The 21,774-nt window shown below is 44.5% G+C and overlaps 1 long non-coding RNA gene across 7 annotated transcripts in view; it reads left to right on the top strand.

Moving 5' to 3' along the window:
- The window catches only part of LOC123456426, a 34,589-nt gene that overhangs the window by 2,968 nt on the left and 9,847 nt on the right, over nucleotides 1-21,774 (top strand). For 6 of the 7 annotated variants that reach the window (XR_006634525.1, XR_006634521.1, XR_006634522.1 and 3 more), the window contains exon 3: nucleotides 577-820. This is a non-coding gene — a long non-coding RNA (uncharacterized LOC123456426). Of the gene's footprint in view, nucleotides 1-576; nucleotides 821-2,835; nucleotides 3,620-21,774 lie in introns of those variants that run through there. The other variant, XR_006634524.1, reaches the window with a different exon arrangement.

Genomic DNA, 21,774 nt, shown 5'->3' with positions numbered 1-21,774 from the left:
CTGCTCCCTTGAGTGGCCTGCCTTCCAGGTTGGCTGGCCACCACAGGGAACTTTTGACTTGAACCTGATTCTTAAAACCCAGACGGTCATTTTTGGCTACCCTGGCCACCCGGACCAAGGACCCCATATTGTGGCTTGGCACTACCTCCTCTTTGACCCCCCTTCCTGGTTAAAACCTCTGGTTCCTCCTACTAACAGGTCCACCATCCTCTCACTCCTACCCAGGGGGAATGAGAGGAAGACTCAGCCTCCAGAAGTACTCCCTCCATCAGGCTCGCCTGAGGAAGATCTCCCTTCTCCCTATAATCCATGGCAAGGCCCCCTCTAGGACTGAGCCTAGCCTGTCTCCCCAGCCCTCATCTTCCGTTCCTATGGCCCTGGCTCCCACGGGGGATCCCTCTTCTAGTCCCCTCCATACCAGTTCAGAGAGACCCCATCACCCGACCATGGTGGCCCTTCCTCTGTGAGCTACTGGGCCACCTGATGATGATGGGAGTCAGTACCTCACTTATTTCAAAATACCCTTTTCCATCAGTGACCTGTATAACTGGAAATTTCAAAACTCTTCTTTTACAGAGAAAACTCAGGCTGTCGTAGACCTCCGTGACACTCCTCTTAACTCACCAGTCCACCTGGGGGGACTGCCAACAGCTCCTCCAGATTTTGTTTACCACAGAGGAAAGGGACCGTATTCGGAGAGAGTGCCAGAAACTGGTCCCAGGGCAGGTGGACGTCTGACCACTGATGAAGCCCACAGTAATGCTGCTTTTCCGACCACTTGCTGGGACCCGAGAAAATGGGATCCCAACTCACCTAAAAGGTAGGGAGCGGCTAAAAGTCTGCCACTAGATTCTAATGGGTGGTCTCTGGGCGGCTTCTAAGCAGCCCAAAAATTTATCAAAGGTTAGTCAGGTGATCCAGGGGAAGGATGAGTCTCCTGGTGCCTTCCTGGAAAGATTAGAGGCTTACAGAGCTACACTCCTCTGGATCTGGAGGCACCAGAAAAATCAGATGGCCTTCAATATGGCCTTTGTTAGCCAGGCTGTCCCGGATAGTAAAAGAAAACTCCAGTTTCTAGGTGGATTTGAAGGTAAAAACCTCTCTGAATTAGTTGCAGTGTCTACTAAGATTTAAAAAGGCTCAAATTTGTGCCTCAGTGGTTACCTAGCTGGGTTACATATTAAAGGAAGGTAAACGGTGGCTGTTCCCAGCTTGCAAGCAGACCATCCTTGGGATCCCGACCCCAAGGACATGAAGACAGTTACGGGAGTTTCTAGGTTCAGCCGGCTTCTATACACCTTGTATATCTGGTATATCAGAAACGGCCCAACCTCTTTTTGAAACCACTCAGGGTGATGAGAGCTCTTTTGCTTGGGATAAGGCTCAAGATCAGGCTTTTCAGGCTATTAAAAAGGCTCTCCTTGAGGTACCTGCCCTTGCCCTTCTAGATGTCCACAGACCCTTCCAGCTCTTTGTGGATGAGCGGGCGGGAGTGGCTAAAGGGGCACTGACTCAACAACTTGGCCCCTGAAAATGACTTGTGGCTTATCTGTCTAAGAGACTGGACTCAGTGGCCACTAGCTGGCGGGGTTGCTTATGCCTCATTGCTGCCACTGCCCGTTTGGTAAAGGACGCAGATAAGCTAACTCTGGGACAGCCACTGACCATCATCAGCACCCCACTCTGTCGAAGGGGTTCTCAACCCTCCCCCCGACAGGTGGATGACAAATGCCAGACTAACTCACTACCAAGCCTTGTTACTCCATCCCCTGAGGATAACTTTCCAGCCTTGGTCCGCCCTTAACCCGACTCCCTTGCTGCCCAACCCTGACTTGGAGAAGCCACAGGACTGCACAGAAGTACCCCAACATGTCCAGGGAACTAGACCAGGCCTGACAGCTGTCCCCTAGAAAGACCCGAACGTGGTTTTCTTGACAGATGAAAGTGAAGGGCAGGATGGAAAATTTTAAGATGAACTTTGTAAAGAAACAGATGGCTGCTACAAAACAGCTAGGGGGAACCTCAACTTTATGTCTCAGGAAGAGTAAAACAAAAATAGGCAGCAGTGAGACCCTACCTCGAAAAACCAAAATAAATAAATAAATAAATAAAAAATAGGCAGCAGATGGCCCAAGATATGGATTGGGTCAACAAGTTTCGAGAAAAACAAGAATGAGGAAACAGTCTCCCGAGATAGCCTAACCGGGGCTTGAACTCTGGTTGTGCAAAGATAAGTAAGATATGTTGACATAACTGTACCAGTAAAGTGGCAACAAAGGTTAACACTTCCTGCTTTGCAAACATCCTTGTAAAACCTTCCCTTCCTGACCTTGCTAAAGAAACCCTATAAAAAGAAACATCCAAAAAGGCTCAGGGTCGATTCCTCTGTCTCCTGTGTGAGATGAGTGTCGACCCCAGAGCTCTGGTCTTCCCGAATAAAGCCTTATGCTTTTGCAGCAAGCTCGGTCTCCTGTGTGTCTTTGGGTGCATGTTCTCCTAAGACTTGAGTGAGGGTCTCCCTCCGGGGGTCTTTCAAAAGCAGCTTTGTTCAGGATGGAACAAGGTGTGCTTGGGCAGCTGGGGTGACTCTAGATGAGACTGGGCTACTGCTTTGCCCCTGAGAACTTCAGCTCAAAGGGCTGAAATTGTGGCTCTAACAGAGGTGCTCAAATTGAATGATAGGTGGCCAACATATATACTGACAGCAGGTGCCTTTGCAACGGCACGTGTTCTTGGTGCCATTTACTGTGAATGGGGCCTGACACCGCAGAAGAAAAGACTGTCAAAAATAAAAATGAAATCCTTAACTTGTTATCTACCCTCTGCCTACCAAAGAGATTGGCTACAATTCATTGCCCTGGCCACCAGAAAGAAGATACTCTGGAGGCACGAGGAGATAGGCTGGCTGACCAGGCTGCTAAAAAGGCAGCGAAGGGACACTCACACCTGTTGGTCATGCTGCCACCACCGGCCCTGCCAGATGTACCAAAGTATACCGCCCAAGATGACCAGGACTTTGGTACCCTGCGACATTCCTACATCAAAAAAGGATGGAGATATAACAAAGAGGGACATTTGGTTTTCCCTGAAGAAATGGCAAAGGACCTAATCCATCAGATCCTTAAAGGCACCGTCTAGGCAGACGTAAAATTAGAGAATTTCTGGCCTCTTCTCGCTTAAAAATTTTCAGGCTCAGCCAAATTATAGAAGACTTGTGTCTCTAAATGTTTACCTTGCCAAGTCACAAATCCAAGTACTAACAACCAGACCCCCAACAAGAGGAAAAGGGGATTGGCGCCGGAGTATACTGGAAAGTTGATTTTAGTGTGAGGAAAGGCCAGGTAAATAGGGTTGTAAAAACCTTCTAGTTTTTGTAGATACTTTTTCAGGATGGGTGGAGGCTTTTCCTACAAAGACAGAAACAGCCAACATGGTGACTAAGAAAATTTTGGAAGAACTCATCCCTAGATATGGCCTCCCCACCATTATAGGCTTAGACAGTGGACCTGCCTTTGTCTCTCAGATAACATAAGGGTTAATACAAATTTTAGGGGGGCTGGAGGGATGGTTTAGCAGTTAAGGCACTTGCCTGCAAAGCCAAAGGACCCAGGTTCAATTCCCTAGACCCATGTTAGTCAGATGCACCAGGAGGCGCGTGCATCTGGAGTTCATGCCAGAGGCCCTGGCATGCCCATTCTCTCTTTTTCTCTCCCTCTTTCTCTGTCAAATAAAAAAGTAAAAATAAAATACTAAAATAAAATTAGGGACTAATTGGAAACTTCACTATGCTTATCACCCCAAAGCTCAGGACAGATAAATAGAAAGAAAGAATGAATGAGCCAGGTGTGGTGGCACATGCCTTTAATCGCAGCACTTGGGAGGCAGAGGTAGGAGGATTACCGTGAGTTCAAAGCCACCCTGAGGCTCCATAGTAAATTCCAGGTCAACCTGGGCTAGAGTGAGACTCTACCTCAAAAAACCAAAAAAATTAAAATAAAATAAAGGAAGAATGAATCGGACTTAAAGGAGACCTTAACTAAATTAACCCTTGAAACTGGTGAGGACTGGATGGCCCTCCTACCTTTTACCCTGTTCCACACCCGGAACACTCCCTACACCTATGGCTTGACTCCCCATGAGATCATGTTTGGGAGGCCACCTCCCCTACTTCCCAAACTCCAAACAGAATTGCTAGCTGAGATACCTGAATTTAATTTTCTCAAATATGTCCCGGTGCTGCAGATAGCCCAGGATAATATCTTCCTGGTCCTGAGGCAAGTCTACAGGATGCCACCTGCAAAGCCACATGGTTGGTTACACACCCGGAGATTTGGTCAAGGTCAAGAGGCATCGCAAGGCAGATCTTGGCCCCTGTGGGAAGGCCCTCATGCCACCATATTCAGCACCCCTAGACAAACCGGGCTTGTTACACCCTGTGGGAAGTCCTGTCCCCACTAGAACTCAAGCCCCAGCGCCACCCAGAGAACATCCCCCACAGTTCCCAGCTCAAATCAAGCTCAGTTTCAGCAGGATTTCTCAGTGACCTTGCAGCCCAAGTATGTGGAGTCTTCAGCCATAGGGTCTTACCATCTATTCCTGGTGGAAAATCAAGGGCCTTGGCAATGGCCTATAATGTTTTGGGGGCATCAGGGACCTCCCTGGCCAACAATTCACTCGAAGGTATCCCATCCCTGGTACTGAAAGTTTTTCAATAACAATCTACAGCTCTTGAGTGTTCCATTCTCCAAAACCAGAGGATTCCATATAATTTATTTGTATCCTCTTAGATTTTGATTAGCCCTCCCTCCACCTTTCCTTTACTCAGTCTCTCCCCTGACCTCACTTTGGGCCTTTTCAACCCCCCCCCAATCTATTCTTCTACTTACATATATACAATATCATCCTATTAAGTATGTCGGTAGCCATTTTGGCTGGACTTGTATCCATAGCTCTGGGCTTCTGGCAGCAAGACATTAGCAAAACTATAGCAGCCTTCCTGTAAGCAAGATTATGTATCTTTAGTGTTAGGAAGCCATCTGGCAGCAAGACATTAGCAAAACTATAGCAGCCTACCTGTAAGCAAGATTATGTATATTCAGCCATTTGGCTGGTCTTTTGTACTGAGAAGTGATTGAAATGCAAAAACTCTGTGACAGGAAGGGTTTTTTGATAGAAACTTGTGAAGCTCATAAAATAAAATCTTTGTCCATAGAAAAACTGTTTGTAAAAAGATATAAAAAGGAATGCTGTGAAATAAACTGTGTCTTCAGTCCTGGCTTGAGGCCTTGTTTCAGCCTTGGACTGGGGTCCATGCTTTCAGTGTTTCTTCTGTCTTTCCTTAATCCTCACTCCCCATCAGGCTCGAACCCGTTCAGCTGGCAGGCTCTAGAATAAGTACCTCCCTCTCTCCTTTCTCTTCCCTTTATATCTCTTTTTTAGCTTACTGGCCTCTGCTACTGAGTTTTTTCCTTCTCACACATAAGGCCAATCATCTGTAGCTAGGATTCACATATGAGAGAGAACATGCGGCACTTGGCTTTCTGGGCCTGGGTTACCTCACTTAGTATAATCCTTTCCATTTTCCTGCTAATTTCATAACTTCATTTTTCTTTACTGCTGAGTAGAATTGTATAAATGTGCCATATCTTCATTATCCACTAATGAATTGAGGGACATCTAGGCTGGTTCCATTTCCCAGCTATTGTGAATTGAGCGGCCATAAACATGGTTGAGCATGTATTTCTAAGGTAATGAGGTGAGTCCTTAGGATATATACCTAGTAGTGCTATAGCTGGGTCATATGGTAGATCAATTTTTAGCTGTCTTAGGAACCTCCGCACTGATTTCCACAATGGCTGGACCAGATTGCATTCCCACCAACAGTGTAGAAGGGTTCCTCTTTTTCCATATCCCGCCAGCATTTGCGATTATTTGTTGTCATGATGGAAACTAATCTGACAGGAGCTATGTAGTTTTGATTTTTATGGCACACCGAAAGTTTAAATAAATAAAAAAAACAACTTGGGCTGAGCAGGGCATGGTTGGCGCTACCTTGAAAAAAAGAAAAAACTTGGTCTGGCTTAGCAATTAAGGTGTTAAGGTGCCTGTGAAACCTAAGTACCCAGATTTGAGTCCCCAGATCCCACATGAGCACAAAGCAATGTATGCACAAGGTGGTACAAGCAACTGGAGGCCTTGGTGTGCCCATTCTCTCTCTCTCCCTCCTCTCTATCTCTTAAATAAATAATTTAAAATGTGAATAGAAAAAGCTAGTTAAAATAATTTGATTTTGTTAGCTTTGATATTGATATGGAAAATGAAGGCTCACAGAACCAGCACCAGAGATGTCGTGGAGAATCAGTCTATTTTCATGTCAGTGTGATCCCAGAGGAATCAAAAGCCTGGACCCTGATCCTTGGTGGTTCAGAGCTTATATACTTTATCATGGACTAGTCTTATTATTATTAAGTTTCAGAGCTCAAAGCTCTGGCCTAGTGCTAGAGCCCTTAAGTATGAAATAGGAAAGTTTTGCAAAATATATATAATAATAATAATAATAATAACAACAATAATAATAATATTATTATTATTATTAGGAATTAAGGTGTTAAGGTGCCTGTGAAACCTAAGTACCCAGATTTGAGTCGTCTGATCCCACATGGGCACAAAGCAATGTATGCAGAAGGTGCACAAGTTAGTAATAATAATAATATAAATAAAAATGGTTAATCAGCAGAAAGATACCTCTAGCTGTGTTATGAAGTTAAGAGAAACATAAGATGACTTTTAGTACAGGTTTAAAGATGTAATGCCCCCGACCCACGGGACCAATCTAACATGGGGTGGTCGAGGAGGGCTGCAACCTGAAAGAACGGGCGGGAAAGAAGAAGGAGACCAAGCAGAGGATTTGTCAAGGTCTCGTTTAATGTTGGGTTTTTTAGCTCTTTTATAATCAACCAGCAAGCAGGGGGGTCAAGCAGGGGGGCACAAGGAAAGGAGATAAGGCCACCTGGCCATAATCTTCTGAAACATCCTGTGGCTTCTCTCGGAATGTAACATGTAACATCTCGTAACATTTCTCAGAGCAGTCGTTTGTTCTCGGGGGAGGAGCCGCACAAGGGCTGCTTTTCTTTTGTCCCAGGGCAGCCAGGTCATGGTCTCTGACATTTCCTCCCTCTTTGTATAACTGAAATGGGCGAAGTACCCTGTCTTAGGCTATATGGCATGCTTCCAATCCCAGCACCAGTTACTGAGGATGGCCCGCCTGTCTTAAACTATGAGGGCTGCTTCCACTCCTGGATCCACAATAATCCCGTCATTGGCCGCGATCACAGCTCATGGAAGGTGATCCGCCTGTCTTAGGCTATGTGGATGGCCTCCAGGGAATGGGCTGTACAATATTCTCGTCTCTGGCTGCGGCCATAGCTTAGCGGTGTGCCCCTGGGCTTGGTACCATAATAATCCCGTCATTGGGAGCCTCGCAGCCATTTAGGGAATTGAAACCATGACCTGTTGTCAGCCAAGGGAGAAAAATCAAGTCGGGCTGAAGGGGAGCTGAGGGGTGTCTCATCTGTTTGGCCCTCTTCTTCTTGTAGCTGCAATCTGTGGTAAAGGACAGACACCAAATTTCTGGTGGCAGAATCAACCTGTTCTTTGACAAAAGAAGTTAGTCGTTTAAATGCCCAAGGTCCAAAGGAAAGAAGAAGGAAGAGTCCTACGAAGGGACCAAGAATAGAGGGGAGTAATGTGGAAAACAGAGAAGTGGAGAACTAGTTTTGGTACCATGACTCCTGCTTTTCTCGGTTACGCTTTCGTTCCTCCAAACTGGAATGGACCTTGTCAATACTATTTTGAACTAGGCCAGTTTTGTCCGCATAAAAACAACATTCTGGGCTGGAGAGATGGCTTAGCGGTTAAGCGCTTGCCTATGAAGCCTAAGGACCCCGGTTCGAGGCTTAGTTCCCCAGGACCCACGTTAGCCAGATGCACAAGGGGGCGCACGCGTCTGGAGTTCGTTTGCAGAGGCTGGAAGCCCTGGCGCGCCCATTCTCTCTCTCTCCCTCTATCTGTCTTTCTCTCTGTGTCTGTCGCTCTCAAATAAATAAATAAAAATTTAAAAAAAAAAAAAGTTTAAAAAAAAAAAAACATTCTTCCTTAAGTGCAGCACAGAGTCCCCCTCTTGTAGAAAGACTAGGTCTAGTCCACGTCTGTTTTGGAGGACTACTTCAGACAAAGATACCATAGAGTTCTTTAAGTCTTGAAGACCCTTTTGTAATTCCTGTAAGTCCTTATCCACTGCCAAAGAGAGTTGACTAAATTGTTGTTGGGAAGTGACTAATGAAGCGATGCCTTTGCCTGCTCTGGCGGCACCCAACCTCAGGATAACAACAAGAGTGATGGCAGTGATAGGCTCCCGTTTGGCACGTGACGGAGATGTTCCTCCCTCCCAAAAATGGAGGAACTCATCTTTGGAATGTATTGTTAGCTTGGGGAGGAGTTGTATAAGGACACAATAATCTTTGTGAGCTAAGAAGGTGGAAGTTACAACATAAGGAGTGAGACCAGTAGAGCATGCAAAGTAAGTGCCAGCAGGGGCAACAATATAGAGAAAGCTAGAGTTAACAACATGAGTGAGATTGCAGGTTGTTTGAAGCTCTATAGGGGGAAGCATGGACGGACCCAGGAGGCACATCCTGCACCCAGATACCTGGGCGACCGTGAGGCCAACCCCATCTTGCCGTTGCCACCGTAAAGCCATGGTGTCATTGGTCACAGTTAGTTCTGCATATAAGGCTATCCCTTCATAAAAAGGGGGTGGGGTGAATAACATACCCAGCATTCCTGAAATTCAGATACATTGGTCTGATGTATGGCCTCTATAGAGGCATTAACCATGGTCAGAATAAGGTCTGCCGATGAAGGCAACCTTAGTGGTAAGGTAGGTTGGAACAGGGTGATGCCGGTGACAGCTTGTGGGGTTGGGGGAGAAGGAGGGATTTTTTTCTTTGCTTGGTTGGGAGGGGGTTGATGAAGAACGGGATTTGGTGCTTGGTTGGGAGGGGGTTGACGAAGAACGGGATTTGGTCCTATTGCAACCTTAGGGAACTGAGGGGGTGTTTTAAGAAGTTTAATTTTAAAAGTAAGGCCGAGGTCTGTCCCTGAGACATATAACCTAAGGCCCCACTCAAAGCCTCTGTTGGTCCAATCCTGTCTTTTGCCTTCTGGTGTGAAGCTGATATTGAGTGGATTACACCACTCTTTTCTAGAAGAATCATGTCCGCGTTCTGAATTTAGCGGTTTTGGATCAGAGACAGTATAAGACTTTTTTGGGGGAGGTTTCCTCTCTTGACAGTTATGTAATCCCATGTGGAGGATGGTTTCCAGCATGTGTCTCCTGTTGTCTCACATCCCCAGGATCCGCAATAGAAATCTGAGGAAGCCCATCCACATTTGTAATTTAGGTTTTTAGGTCTATGTCCCCCAGGGCAGACATAGAGTCCATCCCGCTGTAAAGCTAGTATTGCATGTTGTGTATCACTTCCACATCCAGGCCCGGTCCTTGTTGTATGTTGTTTAGGGGCCCGGTCTTGCAGGGCAATTATATCTGGGACTCCCCAGGTGGGAGGCCCCCCTAAAGCTAACTTGCATAGGTCCGGATGAAGTGAAACCCAGGGAATGTGTGGGGAAACCTGTGAATAGCTCCAGACGGTGTCCCCAGCCTCATTGACGACGATCCAGGTGTAATTAAAAGTCTGGTATATGGGAGTGCTAGACCCCAGGGAGCAGGCAGTCAGCAGGAACATGGCAAGGGTCATCCTTCTCCTAGAATTAAGCACAATTACAGTCTTTCTCAGGGTGGACCCTGGGTGAGTTATATAGCCTTATGAGTCTTTCAGGTAGCCACCTGGCATTGTTAGTTTGTGTGTCATAGATACATGCGTGTCCTTTGCCCCAAATAAGCACAGGGTCGGGTCCCTGCCATTTGAGTGTCAGGGGGTCCTTCCAAAGGGCTTGTGCATAGTTATCAATAGTGGAGGGGTGCCACAGACGGTCTGCAGCAGATCGTCCTTCTTGATCTAATGTAAGAAAATTTATTACAAATAGTGCATGATTGAGCAGATTTTTATAGTTTCCTTTGAGTGGGTATAGTATTCCCCCACTCGACTGTAGTTTGGTAATGGTATTTTTGAGAGTTTGATGAGCTCTTTTAACAACTCCTTGTCCTTGTGGATTATAGGAAATGCCTGTGATATGCCTGATACCGAGCTGTGAGCAAAATTGTTTAAAGACATTACTGGCATACCCAGGCCCATTATCTGTTTTTATCTTTTTTGGCTGAGGGAGAACCGCCAAACAGGTCAGGACATGATTAATAACATTTTTTGTGGCCTCTCCAGATTGGAGGGAAGCAAAGATAAATCCACTATATGTATCAATGATGACATGGATAAACTTTAGTTTGCCAAAGGCTGGCATGTGGGTAACATCCATTTGCCAAAGTTCCCCAGGAATAAGCCCGTGGGGATTTATGCCCAAATGTGCCTCAGGTAAGAAGGTTAAACATCCTTTGCATTGACGGACTATTTGTCTGGCTTGTTCTCTAGTGATGTGGAATTTTTGCCTAAGTGTTCGAGAATTGAGATGGTGTAAATTATGGGCAGCCTGTGCCTGTTGTAAGGGGTCTGGTGACTTAAGGTCAGGACTCTGCGTGAGGCCTATAAGTTGTGTAGCTTGGTTCACCTGTCTATTGCCCTGAGTTAGGGGTCCTGGCAACCCAGTGTGGGCCCTTATGTGTCCTATGAAAAAGGGGTGGACACGGTTATGAATGAGAGACTGGAGAGTGGAAAACAGGGGGGCGGCGTTGGTTGTGGGCTTAATATAGGGGGCTGTTTCTAAGAGGGGAACAGAGTAGGCTATGAGTTGTCAGTGTACAGATTAAAAGGTGAATGTGCTAGGACCCTAAAGACTTCAATAATGGCTTGTAACTTGACTAATTGAGCTGAGGAATATGGTGTAGTTAGTGGAGTTATTTTACCATTAATAGAATAAGCGGCTCTGCCATTGGAAGAGCCATCGGTAAAGACCAGATCAGCACCCGGGATGGGGAGATGTTTTGTAATATTCGGAAAAATAATAGGTGTTTTATGTAGAAATTGGATCAATTTGTCTGGTGGGTAATGATTATCCATTCTCCCCTGGAAGGACACACAACTTATTGCCCATTGATCATCATTCTGAAGTAACCAGGATACTTGGGATGTATTGTATGGGGTTATTATGACTTCTGGATCCTTCCCAAATAGTTTTCAAGATTGTTCTCTCCCCAAGCAAATCATCTGGCTAACGTGGGTCCTGGGGAATTGAACCTGGGTCCTTTGGTTTTGCAGGCAAATGCCTTAACCGCTAAGCCATCCCTCCAGCATGAGCCCAATATTTAAAAAAAAAAAAAAAAATTAGGCAAGCCCAACAGACTGGCCTTTTTTTAAAATGTGAGAGAGTGCATGAGAGAAGGGCCTCCAGCCATTGTCATCAAACTCCAGATGTGTGCACCATCTTGTGCGTATATGTGACCTTGCTCACTTGTGTCACTTTGTGCATCTGGATTATGTGGGATCTGAAGAGTTGAACATGGGTTCTTAGGCTTCATGGGCACCTTAACTGCTAAGCCATCTCTCCAGCCCGAAAATAATATTTTTATCAACAAATGTAAATCAATTACTTTAACTTAGAAATTGTCAGAAAAAGACAGGTAAGACAACATAAAGTCTTGGCAGCTGTATTTGAAAATGTCTTTTATTACTTTAGATACCTGTGTACATACCAATTGCCCAGGGAAAGTTGGAAACAGAATTGCAGAGCTTGAAATCATGTATTTGAGATGAAGACCATTGCTAAAGCACAGGGCTGTACCCTGAGGTAGGAGTGTGTCTTGAGGGTTAATTTACCTATGAGCTGTGAACTTGAGATGCCAGAATGAGACATTTATTTAAGTATTTGATGGTACATAAAAGAGCAGAATCTGGTCATTGTTGAACTAAAGCAAATGAGCTCTAATAGACTCTTTGGTAAATCTGTTTTGAAAGACAAAACACTGTTGGATAAGCAATGTTTTTTGTTTCAATGTAAGCCAGATAGTGATAGTGAAGACTTAATCTTAACAGGGCAACAGCCAGTGGTTTGAATTTAAAGTTGATGCTTTTTTTTTTTTTTTTTTTTGGTAGCCATTAGCCATATGTAAGGGGGCTGGAGCCACAGGGCCTCTCTTGGTGTTTGTCTTCATTTATTTATTTATTTACTTCTTTTTTAAACTTTTTTTTGTTCATTTTTTATTTATTTGAGAGTAATAGAGAGAGAAAGGCAGACAGAAAGAGAGAGAATGGGTGTGCCAGGGCCTCCAGCCACTGCAAATGAACTCCAGACATGTACGCCCCCTTGTGCATCTGGCTAATGTGGGTCCTGGGGAATCGAGCCTCGAACCGGAGTCCTTAGGGCTCATAGGTAAGCGCTTAACCACTAAGCCATTTCTCCAGCCCTTTGCTCCTTTTTTAAATTTATTTTTATGTATTTATTTCTTTGAGAGCAACAGACAGACAGAGAGAGAAAGAGGCAGATAGATAGAGAATGGGTGTGCCAGGGCCTCCAGCCACTGCAAACGAACTCCAGACGCATGTGCCCCCTTGTGCATCTGGCTAACGTGGGTCCTGGGGAATCGAGCCTTGAACTGGGGTCCTTAGGCTTCACAGGCAAGCACTTAACTGCTAAGTCATCTCTCCAGCCCATGTCTTTGTTTTTATCTAGCTCTGTGACAGGCACTGGATTTTCTAGTTATTTAAGTGTTAAGTTTCTGTGTACTGTGCTTGCCCCACCTCCGTTGTCAGTTTCTTTTCTTTTTTTTTTTTTTTTGGTTTTTCCAGGTAGGGTCTCACTCTGGCCCAGGGTGACCTGGAATTCACTATGTAGTCTCAGGGTGGCCTCGAACTCACAGTGATCCTCCTACCTCTGCCTCCCGAGTGCTAGGATTAAAGGCGTGTGCCACCACGCCTGGCATTGTTGTCAGTTTCTTTTTGGAGGCTTGTAATGAAAAGAAGGGAAAAAGAGAAAAGAAAGAAACAAAAACTCTAGAGACTACATAGTGATTTTAACTTTTAGCAAGTAGAGCACAATGAGACATCAATATGTACAAAGAGTTAAAGAGGCCCAGTAAAGACAGGAGTTTCTTTTTAGAGGAGGATTTGTGTTTGATTTACTGAGATGGCTCAAATTTGGTGTAAGAGGGAGAGACCCTGGCAAGTAATGACCTGTGTGTGTGAGATAGAGTTTTAGGGATGGACAGGAGCATAGCATGAGATAGAGTTTTAGGGATGGACAGGAGCATAGCATGAGATAGAGTTTTAGGGATGGACAGGAGCATAGTAGGGAATCTGGGACCATTTGCTGTGTAGTCGGAGAAAGTTATCAAGATCAGTGAGAATGATGAAATTGAAAGTACCAAGCTCTGGCCAGTGGTGGCCATTATCTAGAGAAGAATGTGGCCAAATTTAAGTCAAGTTTGAGTCAGAGTAATTTGGTGGGTAGGAGCTCAGATGAGCCAAGTTCCGTTGCATTGGCCCTAAGGCATGCCAAAGGGGTGCCTTTTGGAACAGATAATTTGGAACCCATTTTGTGGGACAAGGACTAAGTGCAGTGGCTGATCCCGCCACCAGGCATATCTCTGCGGTTCAGGGCGGGCTGTGAAGAGTGACCCAAGAATTAAGAGGGAGCATCTCCACACTCATAATTCTTGGGTTGCCTGGAACAATATTTTCGACGGTTTCCAGAGCCTCCAATTGTCAATGGACAGAGGAAAGAGTGAGATATGCCTAGTTTCTAGGGCCAGAGATGGGCACCTCCACCACAGACCAGGAGTGTATACCTTGGCCTGAAGGCTGGAATTTGTTGAGGATGTGGATGGAAGTTGCTCAGATGGTGAATGGCCTCTCATAGAAATGCAAGTGTGACCTGCTGGATTACCCAAAGGGTTGTCTGGGACTCAGCTGAGCTCAGAGAGGGATTTTGGATATTCACCAGAGTGTAGCCCTGACCAGATTCCTCACTCTTCACAAATGAGCCACTGAGCCAGGGTGAGAAGGAGAGAAGAAGCCTCCAGGGATCAAGCTGGGCTTACACAGAACACCAATAAACCGCCCTGAACCATGAGGGCAAATGGAACTCGCACCACTCACGGGGACAAAGGCCACAAAAGACTGGAGGTCTCAGCTCACAACTGGTGGCTGTTTCGTTCAGAATAGTGAACATGGCAAGACTCTGTGTACCCAAGGGAGTGAAACACTGGTGGAGAGGGAGGGATGTGAACTCCAAAGGCTCTTCAGGTATCCCAGTCATGGCACCAGAAATGTAAGGCAAGTGAGAAAGAAAACTGCAAGAAAAACACTGGACTTGGTCTCAAACATCTGAAACACAGTGAAGGGCTGTGACCTTCCTCAGGGATGGAGGCTGAAGCTGTGAGCTAGGCTAGGGTTCAAACTTACAAGGAGGACCTTGTGGAAAATAGGACTAGGTGAGTTTTCTAGGGGAAGTTGATATCAAATTGTAACCCTAACCTATGAAAACAGCCGGGCGTGGTGGTGCAAGGCTTTAATCCCTGCACTTGGGAAGCATAGATAGGAGGATTGCCATGAGTTCAATGCCACCCTGAGATTACATAGTGAATTCCAGGTCAGCCAGGGCTAGAGTGAAACCCTACCTCAAAACAATTTTTTTATCTTATTTTGTTTATTTTAACTTTTTGTTTATTTTTATTTATTTATTGGAGAGCGACAGACAGAAAGAGAAGAGGCAGAGAGAAAGAGAGAAAGAATGGGCGCTCCAGGGCCCTCAGCCACTGCAAACGAACTCCAGACATGTGCAGCCCCTTGTGCATCTGGCTTACGTGGGTCCTGGGGAAATCAAGCTTCGAACTGGGGTACTTAGGCTTTACAGTGTTGGGAGCTATGAACCAAACCTTGGCCATGTTAACAGAAACTGCCATATAGCAAGTTAAATTTCTACTTCCTCACCTAATGCTCAACTACCAGAAACAAAGGCTGCCATGTAGCAAGTTAAGTTTCTACTTCCTCACCTAATATTCAACCACCAGAAACAAAGGGATCATATGCTTGGCTGATTACTCCCCCATGTTGCTGGTAGCTAATGAAGAAACAAAGGCATTGCGGCTTAACTAGTAACTCTGTGATCTTTGGCCTAATTGCGTCCCCTTCCCCCTACAACCTTATATAAACCTACTTGTAAAAATAAAATTTCGAGGCCTCAACGAACACCTAGCATGGTCTCCTTCTTGTGTCTGTTTCCCTTCTCCCATTCAGGTTAACTTCCCCTCGGGTCCTTGTTCAACTCCCCGCTGGCCGGGGCACACAGGCAAGTGCTTAGCTGCTAAGCCATCTCTCCAGCCCTGTTATTTAATTTATTTATTAGAGCAGGGAGAAGCAGGTAGAGAGAATGGGTGCTCCAGAACCTCTAGCCACTGCAGACCAACTCCAGATGCATGTGCCACTTTGTGCATCTGGCTTATGTGTGTGTTGGGGAACTGAACCTGAGTCCTTAGGCTTTGTAGTAAACACTAATCCTTCTCCTTATTTTTTCTCTCTCCTCTACTCATTCTAGTTTTATGCCCATATTCCTATTGCTTTCTACCGTTTGCACTTATCTGCAGTTGAACCCTTTTAGGAACCACAGATGAGAGTGTCCATGTGGAGTTTGTCTTTCTGTGCCTACATGACCTCACTTAGAATCATTTTTTTTCCAACTCCATTTTTATGCAAATTTAATTATTTCCTTTTTCCATACCACTGAGTAGAATTCCATTGTGTACATGTATCACATCTTCATTATCTATCCATTCATAAGTTGGTGGACATCTGGGCTGGCTCCAGTTTCTAGCTATTGTGAATAAACAAGCTACAAAGTTGAGGAAGTATCTTTGCAGAAAAAAGATGAGTTTTTAGGGTATATGCCCAGGAATGGTATAGCTGGATCAAATGGTAGATCTAGTTTGATATTTTTCAGGAGTCTCTATACTGATTTCCATAGTGGTTGTACCATGGTAAGGGTTCCTCTTTCCCTACAACCTCACCAGCATTTGTTGTCATTCAATTTTTTGATGAAAGCCATCCTGACTGGGGTGGGGTGAGATGACATCTCAGAGATTTTGTTTGTTTTGTTTTGCTTTGTTTTTCAAGGTAGAGTTTCACTGTAACTCAGGCTGACCTGGAATCCACTATGTAGTCTCAGGATGCTCTCCAAATCACGTCGATCCTCCTACCTCTGCCTCCAAAGTGCTGGGATTAAAGGCATATGCCGTGCTGGAGGAATGGCTTCGTGGTTAAGGCATTTGCCTGCAAAGCCAAAAGACCCAGGTTTGATTTCCCAGGACCCACGTTAGCCAGATGTACAAGGGGGCGCACATGTCTGGAGCTTGTTTGCAGTGGCTGGAGGCCCTGGTACACCCATTCTTTCCTTCTCTCTCTCCCTCTTTCTCTGTCAAATAAATAAATGAATAAATAAATAAATAAATAAAAATAAAATATTTAAAGGCATGTGTCAACATACCTGGCTCAAAATTGTTTTAATGTGCATTTCTTTGATGACTAAAGATGTTGGACATCTCTTTAAATGTGTAATAGCCATTTGTATTTCTTCCTTTGAGAATTATCTATTCATGTCTCTACCCCAGTTTTTGAATGTGTTTGATTTTTTTCAATTGTTGAATTTCTTGAAGATTTTAGACATTAGACCTTTGCTGGAGGTATAGCTGGTGAATGTTTTCTTCCATTCTCTGGGTTGTCTGTTGGCACTGCTGATGGTTCGTTTGTCTGTACAATAGTTTTTTACTTTCCTGCGGTCCCAGCGGTCCAAGTGAAGGCTTGTGAAACCATGCTCAGCTTCTTGTCTGTTTTTGTTGTCTTGAGGCAATGGTTTCTTGTGTAATAAATGTCTCAATTAGGCTTTGGTCAAGGTAGATATTTACAGCACAAAGGAATTTCTTGTTTCAAGGTCTTCACTGAGGTCAGCATGTCCTATGTGGTATTAACCCTTCACAGACAACTTTATTTTTTCTTAAGGTCGGGTCTCACCCTAGCCCAGGCTGACCTTGAATTCACTATGTAGTCTCAGGGTGACCTCAAACTCATGGTGATACACGTATGTCTGCCTTCTGAGTGCTGGGATTAAAGGCATGTGCCATCATGCCTGGCCAGTCGTTTACTATTATTATTACTAATTTATTTATTTGCAATGAGAGAGAGATAAAGAGAATAGAGACAGAGAAATTGGGCATGCCCTGGCCTCCAGCCATTGCAAATGCACTCCAGATGCATGCACAATTCTGTGTAGTTGGCTTATATGGGCACTAGGGATTCAAACCCAGGTCATTATGCTTTTCAGGCAAGTGCCTTAGATGATGAAGGATCTCTTGAGCCCCTAGATGTTTTTGTTTATTTTTTTGAGGTAGGTTCTCACTGTATTGATTAATCTTAAATAAAAGCTGCAAGTACAGTCATTATGGTGTTCTCTATCCAGAGAACTCTCTGACTCTCCTTTAAATCATATTTTGCATGTTGTATGCTCATCCAAACACCACTAGATGGTGATTACAATGTGCGCTTTGAAGCCCAGTGTGGTGGTGGTGTGCTCAAAAGGGTACAGAGACCATCAGAGACAGTCAAGGTCAAATTATGAGTCTTTATTAGCTGGTCAGTGACTGCACCAAGGGCAGAAGGGCTCCTGAGTGCAGCAGATCCGACCATTGGGCATTACAGCAAGTTAAAGGCAGAAACCACATCCTGGTTGGCATAGTGACATGCAATTTTCTGCGAAGCTAGTTTACAGAAGCCAAACTATGCAAAGGTGAGAACATTCAGCCCATTTGAAGCTGTAAGTTCCAGGAACTGTTTAACATCTGCAAATTCACTAAGTCAGGCTGTTTGGTCTGGAAATCCCCTGGTTTGTAAGATGGAGCGGAGTGTACAAAATGGAGTCGCTCTGGTTTTCAGTCCATCATTCCCCACTTGATTTTGGCACGTGGAGTGGCTGCTGGGGGTCATCATCAGGCAGGAGGGTAGTGGGGTTCAAAGCTATTTTTTTCTGGAACTTTAGACAGGGTTGATCTAATAGCAAAGTCTGGTATTGAGCAAGCCTTGTGTTGGAGAGCCATCTCTCTGGAGCTCCCCTTGGAAGAGTTTCTACAGCACGGGGAGGGGCTGTAAGATACACATCTTGTCCCATAGTTAGTTTGTCACCCTCGTTGACCAGTGTAGCTGTGGCCACTATTGACTTTAGGAAGGCTGGCCATCCAGCCACCACGGGGGCCAGTCTTTTGGAGAGCTAAGTCACTGGGCATTTCCAAGGGCCCAGAGTTTGTGTCAGGACCCCATTTGCACCTTTTCTCATGCATGTATAGATGGAACGGTATGATAATGTTGGGGAGAGCCAGTATTGGTGTATATGCCAGGGCTGATTTTAATGATTCCAAAGCTTTCTGTTTCACTTCTGTCCAGCTTAATAGAGCATTTCCCCCTGCAGTACTTGTATATAAACGTTTTGCCATCTTTGCAAACCTAGGCACCCAAAGCCGGCCACATCCAACTGCTCCCAAGAACTCTTACCTGCTTCTTGGTAGAGGGGCTGGGTATCTGCAGGATGGCAATGATGCATAAAGAAGATAGGCTACGCTACCCCTTTCCAGGTTATATGCCGGATAAGTGGCTTTTGGGGTGCAGAATTGGGCTTTTCTGCATGATACACAGTAACCCCTGTTTTTCCAGTTTCTCCAGGAGCCCCTCTGTTGCAATCTGGCTGCTGACTCATCAGAAGCAGCATTCAGGAGGGCAGCTGTGCATTCTAGGAGAGTCACTTGGGGGTAGGCTGGCCTGAAGGGCTGTAGGTCCACTCTTAGGGTTTCATCAAACAGGGTGGGGGAGTTCTTGAGTCCCTAGGGGAGTCTAGTCCACGTCAGTTGCCCCTGTAATCTACTTTCAGGACCTGACCACTTGAAAGCAAAGATGGGCTGACTGATTTTTGCAAGGGGGATGCTGAAAAAAAGCATCCTTAGGTCCAAAACTGAGTGTGTTTGCTGATCAGGAGGCAGGAGGCTCAACAAGCTCTATGGGTTTCAGACTGTTGAATTGAACTCCTGCAAATCTTGCACCAGCCAATAGTCCCTTAGTGCCCACTTTCTGAACAGGTAATCACGGAATATTCCGGGAGGATTGACAGGGAACCAGGATCCCTTCATCCCCTAACATGTTACTATGTTTTGTAATTCCAGTTCTTGCTTCCTGGCTCATATGGTGCTGTTTGTTTGACTCTGACCCGAGAGGCTTGGCTATTCAGTTGGACCACTATGGGGGCTTGGTGTCTTTCAGGCCTGGAACATTCGTTCCTGCCCAGACACCTGGATGTTTATATTATCTCTCACACACAGTTCTGTCATATGGCCATGGTTTGCCAGGGTGTCTCTCTCTCACACCAAATTTGAGCCATCCCACTAAATCAAATACAAAGCCTGCCTCCAAAAAGAACCTCCGGGCTTTACCGGTGCTCTTTAACCTCTACTACATATGAATTATCTAATTTTTCTCTTCTGGCTAAAATTTAAAATTACTATACAATGAGAATTTTAAAACACTCAAGTGAGAAATTGCAGAAGTCACAAGGAAATGGAAAGACATCACACGTTCTTGGATTGGAAGAATCAATATTGTGAAAATGTGAATCTTACCAAAGCAATCTACACATTTAATGTAATCCCCATTAAAATTCCAATGGCATTCTTTGCAGGAATAGAAAAAACAATCCCAAAATTCATTGGGAAGCACAAAAAAACCTCAAATAACCAAAAAAATTTTGAGCAAAAAAAATAAGGCTGGTGGTATCACCATACCGGATTATAAGCTGTATTACAAAGCAGACATGTAGATCAATGGAACAGAATAGGGGACCCAGTTGTTAATCCAGGCAACTATAGCCATCTGACTTTTGACAAAAATGCAAAAAATATTTATTGGAGAAAAGACAGCCTCTTCAACAAGTGGTGCTGGGAAAATTGGATATCTATATGTAGAAAGATGAACATAGATCCTTGTCTTTCCCCATGCACAAGAATCAAATCCAAGTGGATCAGGGACCTTAATATCAGAACTGAAGCTCTGAAGTTGCTAAAGGAAAAGGTAGGGGAAACCGTTCAACATATTGGCATAGGTAATGACTTTCTGAATATAACCCTATTTGCTCAGAAAATAAAACCACTAATCAACTACTGGGATCCCATGAAATTACAAAGCTTTTGTACAGCATAGGACACTGAATAGAGCAAAGAGACAACCTACAGAATGGGAGAAAATCTTTGCAGCTACACATCTGATAGAGAATTACTATCCAGAATATACAAAGAATTAAAAAGAACAATAAGAAATAAAAAATCCTAGTCTCTTCCCCTGACCTCACTAATTGGACTGGAAGCCTGCTCCAAGGGATGGAATACATCCCTGATACTGAATACCTACAAGAGGTAGTCATGAGCCCTAGGGGTATAACATCTGCTGCTGTCTGGCTAAATGTATATACTATGCTCATCAAACTGCCCAGTAAGCACGTCTCTTAATGTTCACACCCATATATTCTACTCTCACTTTAGATTAGAGAAGCTTCTCTTTTCAGATGGCAGTGACCTTGGGATGACTCAGAAGGCATCGTGGTGCTGAGAAGAAGTGACAGAGAAATGCTCAGTGCTGAAATATCTCTATCACACCTTCCAAGGCTCAAAGTCCATTGCTGAAGAGGTGACAAAAAGAATATAAGAGCCAAAGGAAGGGTAGGACTCCTTACAATGTGCTCCTCCAGACACAAAATGGCCTGGATACCCACGACTTTACAGTGCCTGACACAGCCTACACAAGACCATCACAATAGGAGGAAAAGATGATGACATCAAAATAAAAAAGAAACTGATTTCTGAGAGGGAGAGGGGATATGATGGATAGTGGAGTTTCAAAGGGGGAAGGGGGGGAGGGAGCAAATTACCATGGGATATTGTTTATATCATGGAAGTTATTAATTATAAAAAAATTTTAAAAATAAATAAAAAGAAAGAAACAACCCAATCAAAAAATGGGCTATGGAACTAAATATAGAGTTCTCAAAAGAAGAAATACAGATAGCATATAAACATCTAAAAAAGTGTTCTACATCCTTAGTCATCAGGGAAATGCAAAGTAAAACTACCTTGAGATTCCATCTCTCTCCCATCAGAATGGCTACCATCAAGAAAACAAATGACAATAAATGTTGGTGAGGATGTGGTAAAAGGGGAACTCTTCTACACTGTTGGTGGGAATGTAATCTGGTACAGTCATTGTGGAAATCAGTGTGGAGGTTCTTGAGACAGCTAAAAATAGATTTGCCATATGATCCAGCTATAGCACTTCTAGGCATATATCCTAATGACTGTTCTCACTACCTTAGAGATACTTGCACAACCATGTTTATTGCTGCTCTATTCATAATAGCTAGGCAATGGAACCAGCCTACATGTCCATCCACAGATGAATGGATAATAAAGATGTGGTACATCTACACAATGGAGTTCTATTCAGTGGTAAAGAAAAATGAAATTATGAAGTTTGCAGGGAAATGGATGTATCTGGAAAGGATTATACTAAGTGAGGTAACCCAGGCCCAGAAAGCCAAACATCACATGTTCTCTCTCATATGTGGATCCTA

This window comes from Jaculus jaculus, chromosome 22 (assembly GCF_020740685.1).
Source record: "Jaculus jaculus isolate mJacJac1 chromosome 22, mJacJac1.mat.Y.cur, whole genome shotgun sequence".
Lineage (NCBI taxonomy): Eukaryota > Metazoa > Chordata > Mammalia > Rodentia > Dipodidae > Jaculus > Jaculus jaculus.
The sequence above is the reverse complement of the archived record's forward strand: the minus strand, read 5'-3'. Positions and strand labels throughout refer to the sequence as shown.